This window comes from Bos grunniens, chromosome 9 (genome assembly GCF_055505025.1).
Source record: "Bos grunniens cultivar Pamir isolate PY7600 chromosome 9, Bosgru_T2T1.0, whole genome shotgun sequence".
In the NCBI taxonomy this organism is placed as follows: domain Eukaryota; kingdom Metazoa; phylum Chordata; class Mammalia; order Artiodactyla; family Bovidae; genus Bos; species Bos grunniens.
This window is the reverse complement of record NC_141173.1, coordinates 99,291,958-99,306,961: the sequence shown is the minus strand read 5'-3', so window position 1 is coordinate 99,306,961 and position 15,004 is coordinate 99,291,958. Positions and strand designations below refer to the sequence as shown.

The window sequence follows — 15,004 nt, the reverse complement described above, 5'->3', positions numbered from 1 at the left end:
GTGAACAGGCATTCAGATAAAATTGAGAGTGCAGTATGAAAAAAACGGAAATATCTGTCACGTCAAAGTGCTCTCCTCCTCTCTCCCTTTCCACTAAACTACCGAAGAAAGAGCAGAGCGCAAGACATCAGGTAGTTTTATTTTTGGTCTTGAGGATCTCTTGGCTTAAATTTTTTTAGTTTTGAGATTAAAGCACTGAATTAAATGAGCTATGGGATTTGTTTTAATGCCCACTCTGTGACTCTGTCCCTGGTATCTGATGAGCAAATTGAAAGGTTTCCTTTCTTTCATAACTGGTAAATTTGTTTAAGTGGCAGTAAACTAAAGTGCTGTCTCTGTTACTATTTTTTTCTTTTAATTCTCTTCAGGAGGAATTCTCTCCGTCTTTGGGCACTGTCCACTCGGTTCACACAGATGCCAGCTAACACTGCAGACACTCCTCCTGAGCTCCAAACACTATTAAATCTCTCCTCTCAAATGTACCAAACCTCAAACTGAACGACTATGTTGGCTTCTTAAAATACGCCCTCCTTCCAGCACGCCTGGCTCACGTAAGGGTGTGACCATCTACCTTGTTCCTCAAATACTGGACTTGGCTTCTTGCAAGGGCCCTGAGAGGGTTTGGCTAATACTCAAGTCTCTCCCTCAAATGAAGACTTCCCACCTCTCTCTGCCTCTGTCTCTGTGCCAGCCATCCTGGCTTTTCAATTCCTTGTGTAAGTCTTGGTCTGGTACCTTCACTCATACTCTTTCCTCTTCCTTGAACCCTCTCTTCAGGTGTCATTATATATGTACTTCCTCTTCAGTTCAGTTCAGCCACTCAGTCATGTCTGACTCTTTGTGACCCCATGGACTGCAGCACGCCAGGCCTCCCTGTCCATCACCAGCTCCTGGAGCTTACTCAAACTCATGTCCATAGAGTTGGTGATGCCATCCAACCATCTTACCCTCTGTCGTCCCCTTCTCCTCCCACCTTCAATCTTTCCTAGCATCAGGGTCCTTTCAAACGAGTCAGCTCTTTGCATCAGGTGGCCAAAGTATTGCAGCTTCAGCTTCAACATCAGTCCTTCCAATGAACACTCAGGACTGATTTCCTTTAGGATGGACTGGTTGGATCTCCTTGCAGTCCAAGGGACTCTCAAGAGTCTTCTCCAATACCACAGTTCAAAAGCATCAATTCTTTAGCATGCAGCTTTCTTTATAGGCCAAGTCTCACATCCATACATAACCACTGGAAAAACCATAGCCTTGACTAGACAGATCTTTGTTGGCAAAGTAATGTCTCTGCTTTTTAATATGCTAAGTTGGTCATAATTTTCCTCCCAAGGGGTAGGCATCTTTTAATTTCATGGCTGCAGTCACCATCTGCAGTGATTTTGGAGTCCAAAAAAATAAAGTCAGCCACTGTTTCCCCATCTATTTGCTATGAAGTGATGGGGCCGGATGCCATGATCTTCGTTTTCTTGAATGTTGAGCTTTAAGCCAACTTTTTCACTCTCCTCTTTCACTTTCATCAGAGGCTCTTTATTTCTTCGCTTTCTGCCATAAGCGTGGTGTTGTCTGCATATCTGAGGTTATTGATATTTCTCCCGGAAATCTTGATTCCAGCTCATGTACCTTCTCAAGGAAGTCCAGTTCCTTAACCCAAGACGTTCAGCTCCTCCTTCATTATTCGCTATTGCATCCTCCCCATCGTCTTTTATAAATACATTTCACTCGCCATTATTCGCTATTGCATCCTCCCCATCGTCTTTTATAAATACATTTCACTCGCCATCAATTGCTCCCTGTTGGTCTGTTTTATCAAACAGTCCAGACAGCTTTATCCCAAGGCCTAGCACAATGCCTAGCACGTCTACAGATGGAAAAATAGGCTTTAAAACTTTTGTGAACAAATGACGCAGTGAATTTCTGAGCATCATTTAACTCAACTGCGGCATGATCACTGTAAGGACTGAAGGGGTTTTCAAAGGTTTCCTTCACTTGTCAAGAGTCTTAGTTACTCAAACGAAGGAGAGACTTTCTGGGCACAGTTGGACTAATGGCCCAGCTGAATCCAGGCCTCAGGGGCCCTCGTCAGAACAGCCTCACTAACGATCAGCTCCTCTCGTCCCTGCTTCCGTCACCCCATGGCCTTCTTCTCCCTGGATCTTCAAGTAAAGCAGACTGCCCTCCACAAGGTGGGTGGGCCTCAGCCAATCAGTTGAAGGCCCTGAGACAGGAAACAGGTTTTCCAGAGAGGAAAGGATGGAATTCGGCCTCAAAACTATGACATAGAAGCCTTGTCTGAGCTTCCAGCCTGCCAGCCTGCCCTATAAATTTCAGACTCAAAATTACAGCATCTACTCTTACCTGAATATCCAAACTGCTAACCTGCCCTGCACATTTTGGATTTGCCAGCCCCCACAATCATTAGAGCCAGTTCCTTAAAATGAGTCTATTTCTATAAATCCTGTGGGTTCTACTTCTCTGGAGAATCTTGAGTGATGATGCCCTGGCTCACCCAGAGGCAGGTTGAATAAAACCTCTGGTTCACAAATCTCCCATAATGACATTAAAGAGAGTTGGGAAATTTCCCCAAATTAAGGGAATCAGGCAGAAAAAAACTAAAAGACATCTACGTATTCCTCAATGTCAAACACTTAGGTATTTTTAATTAGGTTATTAATATATCATTCTTTTTCCCCCAGGGGAAAAAAGATATATTCTCCAATATTCCTCATCCTCCACTTAAATTTCTTGCACACAACTGACACTTTATTACTTACACATTTGGGGGCAGGGGAAGAATCAGATTATAACAATATTACTACTTAGAACATGACAATAAACCATAGTGTTGGGGAAATTCATGTTAATCTGACACCAGTTTTAGTAAGATCTTGCCAAATTTTAGTTTTCCTTTAATAAAAAAGCAGAAATAATAAAGTATTTCAGCTTTTGGATGTTTAAATAACCAGACATAGTTTAATCTCAGAGCTTTACACTGATAGCTAAGAAGGATGAACACTGACATATATTATTATAGCAAAAATGTAGATGTTGTGAAAATGATCAAATGATAAATACATTCTATTCTCTCTTGGATTATGGCTGTTAAAATGTCTTTGGAATTGAATAGCAAAACCTCAAGGGCAACATTTGTAACAGGGTCAAACTGATACAAGGAAAGCTTTATTTTCCTCTTGGGAGATTCAGAAGAAAATAATTTGGTCAAATGTGAAACTCTAGGATTATTTTTGTCTAAAAAATTGATCTGAAAACTCAGGCAAAACCGAACTATGCTGTGCCTCTATTGTTAAGAATTATGCTATCTCCACCTAAAAATCTTGTATAAGTGGTGGAACTGACTTAGGCATTCTGTGTACATCTCCTTGTTTTGCTCTTCTTTTGATATATTTTCAGAATAGCAAGCCTTGGATGTTTTAATAAGATAGGATAATGGTTTATCAGTTCATTGGGCGTAACCACAAAATGATAAATTAGAACTAGACGTGGAAAAGCATGCAATTTCTTAAAAATAGAAAAGTATACAATTTGGAATCTGTTATGCACTGAGCATATGCTTAGAATTTCTACAGTCGTTCATAGAAAATAAACTACATTATTTCAGGACAATTGAAAGGTATACAATCAGCCACTTATTTTACGTAAAACATTGAAAGGTTTACAAACCACTCAAATTAATCTTTGGAACACCCAAATTGATTGTTTCATACTTACAGCTATTTTATTTGTAAGTGCGATACTATAAAGACACACAGAGCCTTACTACACATTTCCTGGACACGTGCAGATGAAACGCATAATACATTTTTTAAATGCTATGAAAGACTCTCCAAAAAATGGCAGAATAAATGCATACTCCAATGGCAAAGGCTGAAGTAACTAGGTGTGCACTGCGCCAAGTCGTACAGCAGTGAGCTTCTTGTCAAAACGATACAATCAGTGTTTTTAAAGTGTTTTGGCATTTTTCTGTGCATGTACACATTGAAATACACATATCATACAATATTAATGAGATACATTTGCGTGTTCTTCTTTCACTCTCAGTAGGACCAATATACATATTAGATGTCTGGCTCTGAGTAATCACCATGGTAGGAACTCTTAGGATTTTGATTCAGAAATTGTGCAAAAGACTTTTGGACAGATTGCTTTCAGAGTCTTGACCTATTCTTTCAAATATCCGTAGTGAAAGCATACTTCACTCATCAGGGACGGATTCAAGGCAAAAGGTATTTGATTTGAAATCTTGGCTTCTTTCTCCCAAAGCCTCCTTCGTATCTGCACACGCTCTGCACCCTGCCCAATACTGCCACTCATTTTCAACAGTTAACACTGGCTGTGACAGCCACACAACTGGTCACACAGCACATCCTTAGGGACTTATTCAGGTTGTCTTACAGGGCTGGGTGCAGCAGAAGATACGCCTGGTGCTTGCTCACCCCAAAGGATAATAAATGTTGGAATTAAAGTTATTTACATTTAACATCTGATAAGATTTTTAAACCCACTTTATTTGGGTTTGGGAATTATGAACATGCCTACTAGATATCGGTCAAATAATGTATTTAGATATTAAATAATAACACAGGGATATTACCAAAATCCTATTTTCTTTTAATATTTTATCAAGACTTGGTGGATTTTAGTAATAATTACAAACATTTGAAACAAGACAAAATTTTATATCCTGATTCTTAGTTCAAATTACTTTAGATACCAATAATAATATTAATGATAATAAAAATAATGTTCCAGTGGTCATGCATGGATGTGAGAGTTGGACTATAAAGAAAGCTGAGTGCAGAAGAATTGATGTTTTTGAACTGTGGTGTTGGAGAAGACTCTTGAGAGTCCCTTGGACTGCAAGGAGATCCAACCAGTCCATCCTAGAGGAGATCAGTCCTAGGTGTTCACTGGTAGGACTGATGTTGAAGCTGAAACTCCAATACTTTGGCCACCTGATGCGAAGAGCTGACTCATTGGAAAAGACCCTAATGCTGGGAAAGATTGAGGACAGGAGGAGAAGGGGACAACAGAGGATGAGATGGCTGGATGGCATCACCGACTCTATGGACATGAGTTTGAGTAAACTCTGGGAGTTGGTGATGGACAGGGAGGCCTGGCGTGCTGCAGTTCATGGGGTCACAAAGAGTTGGACATGACTGAGCAACTGAAGTGAACTGAATATTTATTTTTAAGTTCTATATTTGCATGAGCTCATATAATCCTAACATCCTTGTGAGGCTGGTTCTATCATCACTATTTGCAGGTGAAGGACGAGAGAAAAAGAGACAAAGAAACTTCCCAAAGATCACACAACTGGTGAGAGGCAGAGGTGGGATTGGCACGCGGTCTAGTTCCGGAGCCTGTGCTCAGAAGGCAGCAGCTGCTTTTTGTTGAAGTTTCTGAAATGATATATATATATCTTCATGGACTGCAGCACACCAGGCTTTCCTGTCCTTCACTACCTCTCAGAGTTTGCTCAAACTCATGTCCATTGATTTGATGATGGCATCTCATCCTCTGTTGCCCCCTTCTCCTCCTGCCCTCAATCTTTCCCAGCATGGGGGTCTTTTCCAATGAATCGGCTCTTTGCATCAGGTGGCCAAAGCACTGGAGCTTCAGCTTCGGTATCAGTCATTCCATTGAATATTCGGGCGTACTATAAGTCCTGGATGCAGAGCTCTCAGCCTGACCTTGGGACTCTGTTCAGGGCTTCTTCCACTAAGCAGGCTTCCCGCTAGAAAGTGGATTCCATTGAATGCCACTGACCCTTACGATCTGGGAGGACACCCATGCCGTGCTAAGAAAGGCAAGAGCAGGCAGGCCCTATCCCCCAGCCACCTACCCTCTGGTGGCCTTCTTCTCATCAGAAACCTAGTCTTAGCACAGGAAGAATTAACCCCCTTCCTACAGTACTCCCCAGTACCTCTCCTGGACAGGGGCGAGTGTGAACGCAGCGGTGGGTAGGGGAGTGTGAACCTCAGCACCAGGACCCATTCTGCCTTTGCGAGCTCCCGGCACATCAGGGTGACAACTCGTCCGGATCGGCCTGGAACCCAAGTGCAGCACAGAAGTCCCCTCAACCTACCTCACGTAGAAGCACGGCCTCAAGGCCTCCAGAACCATCCCGCAGGCCATCTCCTTTCTGTGCCCTGAAGTTTATAGCCCCTGATGCTGTGCTACCACCAGGCTAGATGTCACACATACTCATTCCCAGAGCACTGACACTTGGCATGAAGTGAAGAAATTCACTGATGACAGGTCAGCAGAGTCAGTAAATGGGAGATCTGAAATGACCACAGACCTCAGCATCTCAGCATAACATTTCTGCGCTGGGGACCAGAAGCTATGGTCAAAGGAAACCGCACAGTCTGTATTTAATGGAACACAGGTTTGTAACCTTGGCATGAACAATAGCCTCCATTATATCTTCACATTTATTTCTTGATAAGCTTGTGGTGTCTGCCCCATGGAGGAGTGACTCTCTGGGTTAGCTGCCATCTCATTATCTAATGATAAGACCTCAAGTTCTGAAAAGGACGCAAAGTGAGCAGATGCACAGTGATCCTCGGTTCTGTGCAGCCTGAGGTTTATACAATTCGGGGGCGCTGTTTGAGAAACAGAATATAACAACATGAATATTATTTTATAAAGAGAAAATAGGGCTTCCCAGATGGTGCTAGTGGTAAAGAATCTGGTAAAGGAGACACAAGAGATGGGGGTTCAATCCTCAATCTCTGAGTTGGGAAGATCCCCTAGAGAGGAAGCATCACCCCACTTCAGCATTCTTGCCTGAAGAATTCCAAGGACAGAGGAGCCTGGTGGGCTACAGTCCATGAGGCCACAAAGAGTCGGACAAAGAGAAAATAGAAAGATGGTTCGATCTTTCATTTAGCTTCCTGGTTAACCTAAGTTTTTTCTTTTTTTTACTGATAGTTTGAAAAACTATCTTTCATCTTCACAACTAGTTATTGGTTATGACACATTTTTAGAATTGTCAAACTTGGGAAATCCGAAATTTCTCTCACAAGTGAACTATGTGATTTAAGCGTTCTTCAAGTTTTCTTGAACAGGAGCTAATCTTAAACATTCTGAATTCATGAAAATCATTAACTAGCTTGTTGTCAGTCCCTGTGGTAGTGGCTCGGAGAAGGAAATGGCAACCCACTCCAGTGTTCTTGCCTGGAGAATCCCAGGGACGGCGGAGCCTGGTGGGCTGCCGTCTATGGGGTCGCACAGAGTCGGACACGACTGAAGCGACTCAGCAGCAGCAGCAGCAGTGGTCGTGACTTATTGGCATAGATCTATGGGTTATCTTCACTGGTGTCACAACTTTATGTAAAAACAGCAGGAAATTCAAACCTTTTTCCTATGGGTTCATAGGAATCACTTCTCTTCATTATTGGGTTGTCAAAAAATCTGAGAGCTATTTAAAATTTATCTCTTTCTCCAAATGAATTATTGGTTTTGGTCTAACATATTTGCTATTTGGAAATCCCAGACTGCTTTGGGACAACATAATCAGATATGCTAAGACACGGTTCAATACGTTGGAAGGCAGAAAACAGTCAACCTCACAAACAGTTACTTGCTCATGAAGCGTTCCTACAGGTCATTGTCCTACAAAGGAAGAAATGGTAACAAATTTTGTTTTACATAATTTGCATGAGAATAACAAATCAATATATGGACACACTTATAATATGTCATATGTACTGCATTACAGATTTTATTTTCTTGGGCTCCAAAGTCGCTGTGGACAGTGACTGCAGCCATAAATTTAAAAGATGCTTGCTCCTTGGAAGGAAAGCTATGGCAAATCTAGACAGTGTATTGAAAGTAGAGACATCATTCTGCCAACAAAAGTCCAGATAGTCAAAGTTATGGCCTTTTCAGCAATCATGCATGGATGTGAGAGTTGGACCATAAAGAAGACTGGGCGCCAAAGAATTGATGTTTTCCAACTGTGGTGCTGGAGAAGACTATGGAAAGTCCCCTGGACAGCAAGGAGATCAAACCAGTCCATCTTAAAGGAAATCAACCCTGAATATTCATTCAAAAGACTGATGCGGAGGCTGAAGCTCCAATATTTTGGCCACCTGATGCAAAGAGCTGACTCACTGGAAAAGACCTTGATACTGGGAAAGATTAAAGGCAGGAGGAGAAGGGGACAATGCTTGGATGGCATCACTGACTTGGTGGACATGAGTTTGATCAAACTCTGAGAGATAGTGAAGGACAGGGAAGCCTGGCGAGCTGCAGTCCATGGGGTCACAAAGCATCAAATATGACTAAATGAGCAACAAATGTACTGCATTATTGTGAGAACACAGTCCTCCCCTTGCAATCTTCTCACACATCCAGTACATCACAGAATCCTTACATACCCAGGAATTTACCAGCATAAACTTGTGGTTCCACACACTCCTAATCTTGCTCCTCCTCTCATTCCTCAGGTGTTTCCTGCGTGGGTCTGCAGCCTGCAGCACAGGACACGCTCGACCCGAGATACACCCAGTGGACCTCCAGGTAATGCCCTTTCTTGTGCTGGCACAGTGAGAAGGAAGAGTGAACCACAAAAGGCGTCACACTGAACTCATGCTCAGCGTATCTCCGCATCAATTTCCTCTTAGCCAGATCCCAAGACTGCCAAGTGCCCCTCTAACTTCCACCGGACAGGGGAGATGTGAAGGAAGGAAGTCAGAGCAGAAAGAGGCAGCAGCATAACCAACTGCGGTTAAAATACCTACTTTCTCAAATTTTGTAAAGACAAATGGTCGTGTGAACGCCCTGCCTAGGCCTTCCCAGTGTTGAGGACAAGGGTCATGCCAGTGAGTGGACCTGTTATCTTCACAGCACAGCCATCTCTTCACACACATGATCAAATCTACCAAAATCAATCAGGTGATATTACCTGGATAAACTCTCCCTGTGTTGATTACTGACAACATCATCCTATAAAAGAAGGAAAAGAATTGGCTAAAACATTCAACTGTCCTCACAGTAAAATATCAACACTACAATGAAATCATCGTTCTTGACTTTGGGCAAAGCAATGACAAATTCACTGAGGAGGCAATCGAAACACATTCCTGCTGTGTGAAGTAAACGTGCTTAAGGCTTATTGTGTCCTGTAAGTAATAATCAGAGAACTCCAAACAAGACTGCTAGGCGCATGGTATGCAGTCTGTGCATCTATGCTGATTTTTCTAAGGTTTCAGAAAGAACCAAGATTGTTATTCATATATAGAAAGTACTGCAGCCTTTATCTTTGGATTATACAAGTCTTAAGCCATCATATTTGGAAAGATTAAGCAAACTAATCCAAACACTGACTTGCTTAGTGCTAGGCATTGTTGTCAAGATTAGGCTAGGCAAAGAAAGTAAGTTTTCATAAGAGAGCTTTTAAATGTATAAAGAAGTAAGGAATAATCTTGTGCATGCATGCTAAGTCACTTCAGTCATGTCCGGTTCTTTTTGACTCTATGGACTGTAACCTGCCAGACTTTTCTGTCCAAGGGATTCTCCAGGCAAGAATGCTGGAGTGGGCTGTCATGCCCTCCTCCAGGGGATCTTCCCGAACCCAGGGATCAAACCCATGTCTCTTATGTCTCCTGTATTGGCAAGTGGGTTCTTTACCACCAGAGCCACCTGGGAAACCCCAAGTAAAAATCTTATCTGATGCTAATAAAGATTAAGATGTAAGATCATGCAGTTAATGCTCCTTCAATATTGGTAACTTTGACAATCACAGATCTCTCTGGCCTTGAACTTTGGGTGAAAGATCAGAGACACAGAGGCATACTGTATAGTTGCAATATTTTCTTCTAATTAGCAGGAATTATCACTTGGAATAGAGTTGAAGTTACCTTGTATAATTCATGGAGGGTATACTTTATTTCCCTGGAGAAGGAAATGGCAACCCACTCCAGTATTCTTGCCTGGACAATCCCATGGACAGAGGAGCCTGGCAGGCTATAGTCCAAGGGGTCGCAGAGTCAGACATAACTGAGCGACTATCATTCATGCTTTATTTTGTTTGCTGGTATATATTGTTTAATTTTAATCTTCAACATGATGGAATGACATTTTTGATATCTTCTTGTCAATATTATTGTATTTGATATACCTAATAATGTAAGAGTTGGACTGTGAAGAAGGCTGAGCGCCGAAGAATTGATGCTTTTGAACTGTGGTGCTGGAGAAGACTCTTGAGAGTCCCCTGGACTGCAAGGAGATCCAACCAGTCCATTCTGAAGGAGATCAGCCCTGCGATTTCTTTGGAGGGAATGATGCTAAAGCTGAAACTCCAGTACTTTGGCCACCTCATGTGAAGAGTTGACTCATTGGAAAAGACTCTGATGCTGGGAGGGATTGGGGGCAGGAGGAGAAGGGAACGACAGAAGATGAGATGGCTGGATGGCATCACTGACTCGATGGACGTGAGTCTGAGTGAACTCCGGGAGCTGGTGATAGACAGGGAGGCCTGGCGTGCTGCGATTCATGGGGTCTCGAAGAGTCGGACACGACTGAGCGACTGAACTGAACTGAACTGAATAAACACTTTCACTATGTTTAATAAATTCCTTTAATAACAATGTATGCCAACAAGAATCATAATAATTTCTATCCAAATTGTTAAATTTCTGATTCTGTTTCAATAAAAATGTTCTCTGTAAAAATACACTCTTTGCAAATCTGGCCTGATCTCTTCTATAAAGTTAGTTTCACATAGCAATGAACAGAAAAAAAAAATTCCAAATCAACAAAAGGAAACATTTAACTATAGAACACTTATCTGGTGACCTTACCATTAAGAAAAACCATGCAATACCATGCAGTCCACATCAACTTAGAACATCTAAGACTTGACAGACGATAAATATCAGTCTAATTTTCATGGGTGGACAGAGAGTCAGCTGGACCTGGCATGGGCCCAAATGGATCTCTTCCTCAAAAACCTTACTGACCTTTTAACAACTTAGAGATTGCAATCCCTTTTCTGAATTTTTGCAATAATAATTTTTGGTCCCATATAATTTTGTAACTAATTAATGATACAAAAATACTATTTTAAATTTTGTAGTCAATTTGGACTTCTTTTTTCAACCAAACTATCATGTCCTAGAGAGCAAGACATATGCTTTGTATTCATCTACATTTTCTATCTGCCTAGCTTAGAATAGAGTCTTATAATCAGGAAATACTTCTTGGAGTAAAGCCTATACTGTGCCATTCTGTGCAGTGCTGTTCCAGATCTTGGTCTGGGCTTGAGAAAGGCTATCACAGAAATAGCCTCATATTCATCCATTTTTATCAGTGATAGGAGGTTCAACCCACTAGGGTCCCAAACTGCTCCAAGTACAAAGTCTACCCACACAATCTCAGTAAAATCAGAAGGAAAGAGTACAACCATGGACCCTGCTCGGGTCTACCTGCCCTGCCGCGCTTTTGTGACTGCTGACAAAATCACTGGCTTCTGCTTGCGTGAGGTGTGACCGCAGAAGTGATCACGCAGACTTCACCTTGGCCCCTGACGAGGGTGTCTGAGGCAACTCTCTCATCGCACCTCTGGCCCAGTGAGTTGAAGATGACTTGCTCACCTTCCAGAGCCATACCACTGATTATTTCAGTTAAAGTCAGGGACATGTTACACACAGCACTTTCCTGCCTGGGTGGCTCCCAACCTGTGGATTACTTCCAACAGGGTGAGGGTAACCAAAGACAGCCTCGTTCCAGAAAGCCTTCCTAGTTGTCTGAGTGCTGTGAGCCCTATTGCTGGGTCCATTCTGTGGGGCTTGAGGAGTAGAACCCCCAGCCTATCTTCCTAATGATCTGGGTCGATGGCAACCCCACAAGAGAAACTGGGTGATTGAATCAGAGTTGGATTTGCACTCACAGGGTCCTGAAGGGTGCGTCAACCACGTGGGCCTGAAGGTGCCATTTGGGTAAAGAAAGAATTGCCATGTCCAGGAACGACCAGGATGGGTTATCAGATTTTCAAAACAGGTCTATACATTTCTTTAACCCTTCATTCTGATCATTACCCAGGACGTGGACAGAAGACGACCTCTCTCTGGGGACAACGGCATTTGGTGACTGCAGTGTCTTACTAAAGTGTAAAAGCATGTGGACTGGGAGGAGATAAAAGAATACAGGGAGTCAGTTTTTGAAGACTCCCAATGCTTCCCTGGTGGCTCAGAGTAAAGCATCTGCCTACAATGAGGGAGATCCAGGTTTGATACCTGGGTCGGGAAGGTTCCCTGGAGGAGGAGATGGCAACCCACTCCAGTATTCTTGCCTGGAAAATCCTATGCACGGTGAAGCCTGGTGCAGACTACAGTCCATAGGGTCACACAGAGTCGGACACAACTGAGCACTTCACTTTCTTTTTCAATGCTTACCGATGCTTAACAATGCCTGTGGATTGCAGGCAGAGTGGAATGTCCAGCAGCCCACTCTTGAGTGGTTTTGCGATAAAAAGTATAAACTCTATCAGACCGCAAACATGAACTGAAAGTAGGGACAAGTATATTTCAAGGGCCCAGCAGTGTGGCTAAAGTGAGCTGACCAGAATGAAGCAGCAACGCGGTGACCTGAAAAGAACGCCAGCAGCGATGAAGTACCGCCCACCAAGAGCCTCAAGAGGAGGCCAAGGGTCCGATGCGATGGGTCTTCCAGGAGCAGGTGGGGGCAAGGCCCTGAGCAAAGTGCCCCTGAGACACAAACAGGACTCAGGTCTGGCAGGCAGTGGTAGCTCTGAGGCAGAACCAGAGTTCTTCACATTGTCATTTTGTGCCCCATCTGTGACGGTGAACGTACTGCCTCGCCCAGTGTGAAGACGGGTCCAGGCAGCCATGGTGGCCATCTGGGCAGTACAGGCTCCATCGGTAGCTCGAGTCCAGTCAATGTAGCCAGAGAACAGGGCCATACTCTGGGCACCTATACGAGGGACCCGGACGGTTTGATCAACGGTGTGATTTGTTTCCACGGTCTGCAATTCCCGCAAATGTAACCGCGTGTGGTTTTCAACAGTGGCAGACGAAGTAACGAGGCCACTGGCAACCGACAAAATAAGAGTCATGAAAACTATAACAAGGGTTATTAAGAGGAGCATTGACTAGAGCTGGCCTCGAGCTCTGCCTACGGAAAGGAGCATCCACGTGCGTTTTTTTGTTTCGGCCCAGTTGGAGCTGGCGTGGAGCAAGTGTGGCAGCCCAGTGAACAGCACTGGGTCTCCTCTTGGCCTGATCACCAGGGAAGCAGGCCCAGACAGAGGCGTTCAGGGGAACCTTGATAAACTGGAGACCCTACCAAGCCACCAGCTTTGCTTCAGGTGGCAGAGTGGGAGATAAGTTTCCCCTCCTGGATAGCTGTCCGTTTTTCACATAAACCCACGATGTCACTGGACTCAGGCTGGATGTGTTCCTGAAAATGCTATTTCCATTTGACGAGCTAAGCTTGTTGGGCCCTTCTCACACCTCAGTCACTGAGTCCAAGCTGACCTATGCCAAAATGTGAGCATTAGTGCAGAGAATCACAAGACCTCTTTGGATCAGGCCACCCAGTTTTGGCAACAGCCCAGTTGTAAGCTAACAGCTGCTTTGCAAAAAGGTGTTGTTGTTGTTTTAATTAATTTATTTAATTGGAGGCTTATTATTTTACAATATTGTGGTGGTTTTTGCCATGCATTGACATGAATCAGCCATGGGTGTACATGTGTTCCCCATCCTGAAGCAAAAAGGTGTTTTGGGGCAGCTGAGCTGGAGAGGTGTACGGACAAAACTCCAAGGCGTGCTTCTAGGCAGAGGCTGCCACCACTTCCAGGCCCCAGTCTCCGAAACCATCAGTCACAGAGGCTTGGAGTTCAGGTGACAGGGCCTCCAGAGTAGAGCGGGAACTACAGATTGCTGAGTGGTTTCGACACAGCCTGTTGGTTTGGGTCCCACCCAACGATGCTGATTCATGAGTTATGTGACATAAAGTTCAGGGAGAATGCCCAAGTGAGACACATACTGTCCCTGTATCTAAAGAGTAATTAGGCCACAGGGCCTCCTTTTGGGCAGCGAGGACGAAGAGGCACAGGTTTTCCCTTATCTGAGTGACCTTGAGGAGAAGACGTGCACGCACCAAGTGTAAGGAAAACCCTGAACGGGGCTGACTCTGAAGAGCAAGATGCTGCTTCCTAACCTAACCCCAGAGATAGTTAGGTTAGGAAGGAACTTCAATGGTAGTAAATATAAGTATTAGAGCTTGTCAACGTTGACGGTGAGGAGCCAGGAGAAAAGAAAGGAAAAGAAACGTTGGGCAGCTGGTGAGGATTTCACAGCTAGAACCCAGAAAGGATGAATTTTTTTTCTACTACATATCATCCTGTTTGAGACATAGATATTGATACAGATACAGATATGAAATAGGTATTATAAGTAGATGCTGCTTATCACTTAAATATCTTCTGCTTTATTTATTTTTCCTGAGGACCAATGGAAGGAGGTAAGAATCCAAGGTAAAGGATAATCGTTTGAGTTTCAAACTAGACTGGATTTTGTATTCAATATAAATTACAATTTATGCCAATGATCTCTCAAAGAGACTATTTTAATCTCCTAATTTAAGTGGTCTGAACTCTAATGACCCATCATTTCTTCCGAAATTATCAGCTAGTTTTGAAGACATACTTAGACCTTTCTAATCAGTTTGTTATACTTTATTTCAGGTCATAAAAATCCTATGTCATCATTACATTGTCTCCCGATGCATTCTGCTTTTCTGCAACATGTACTAACCTTGAGTAGATTGTGTTAAAAGGTGTGCATAGTAAGTGAACTCTTGTAGTACTTTATGTGGTACCTCAAAACAAAGTCGCCTATAATATTCTGATATAATGAATACAAAGTATATGAGTGTGTATTCAAAAGTCTTAGAAGCAACAGAAATAGAAAATAACCAGGCTATAAAACTCAGTTAACAAATTTGGTAGATGCTGATATAA

At 43.1% G+C, this 15,004-nt stretch overlaps 1 protein-coding gene across 4 annotated transcripts in view; it reads right to left on the bottom strand.

The window, feature by feature from the left end:
* The window catches only part of PACRG (parkin coregulated), a 531,317-nt gene that overhangs the window by 382,447 nt on the left and 133,866 nt on the right, over positions 1-15,004 (bottom strand). The gene's annotated exons all lie outside the window — the stretch shown is intronic.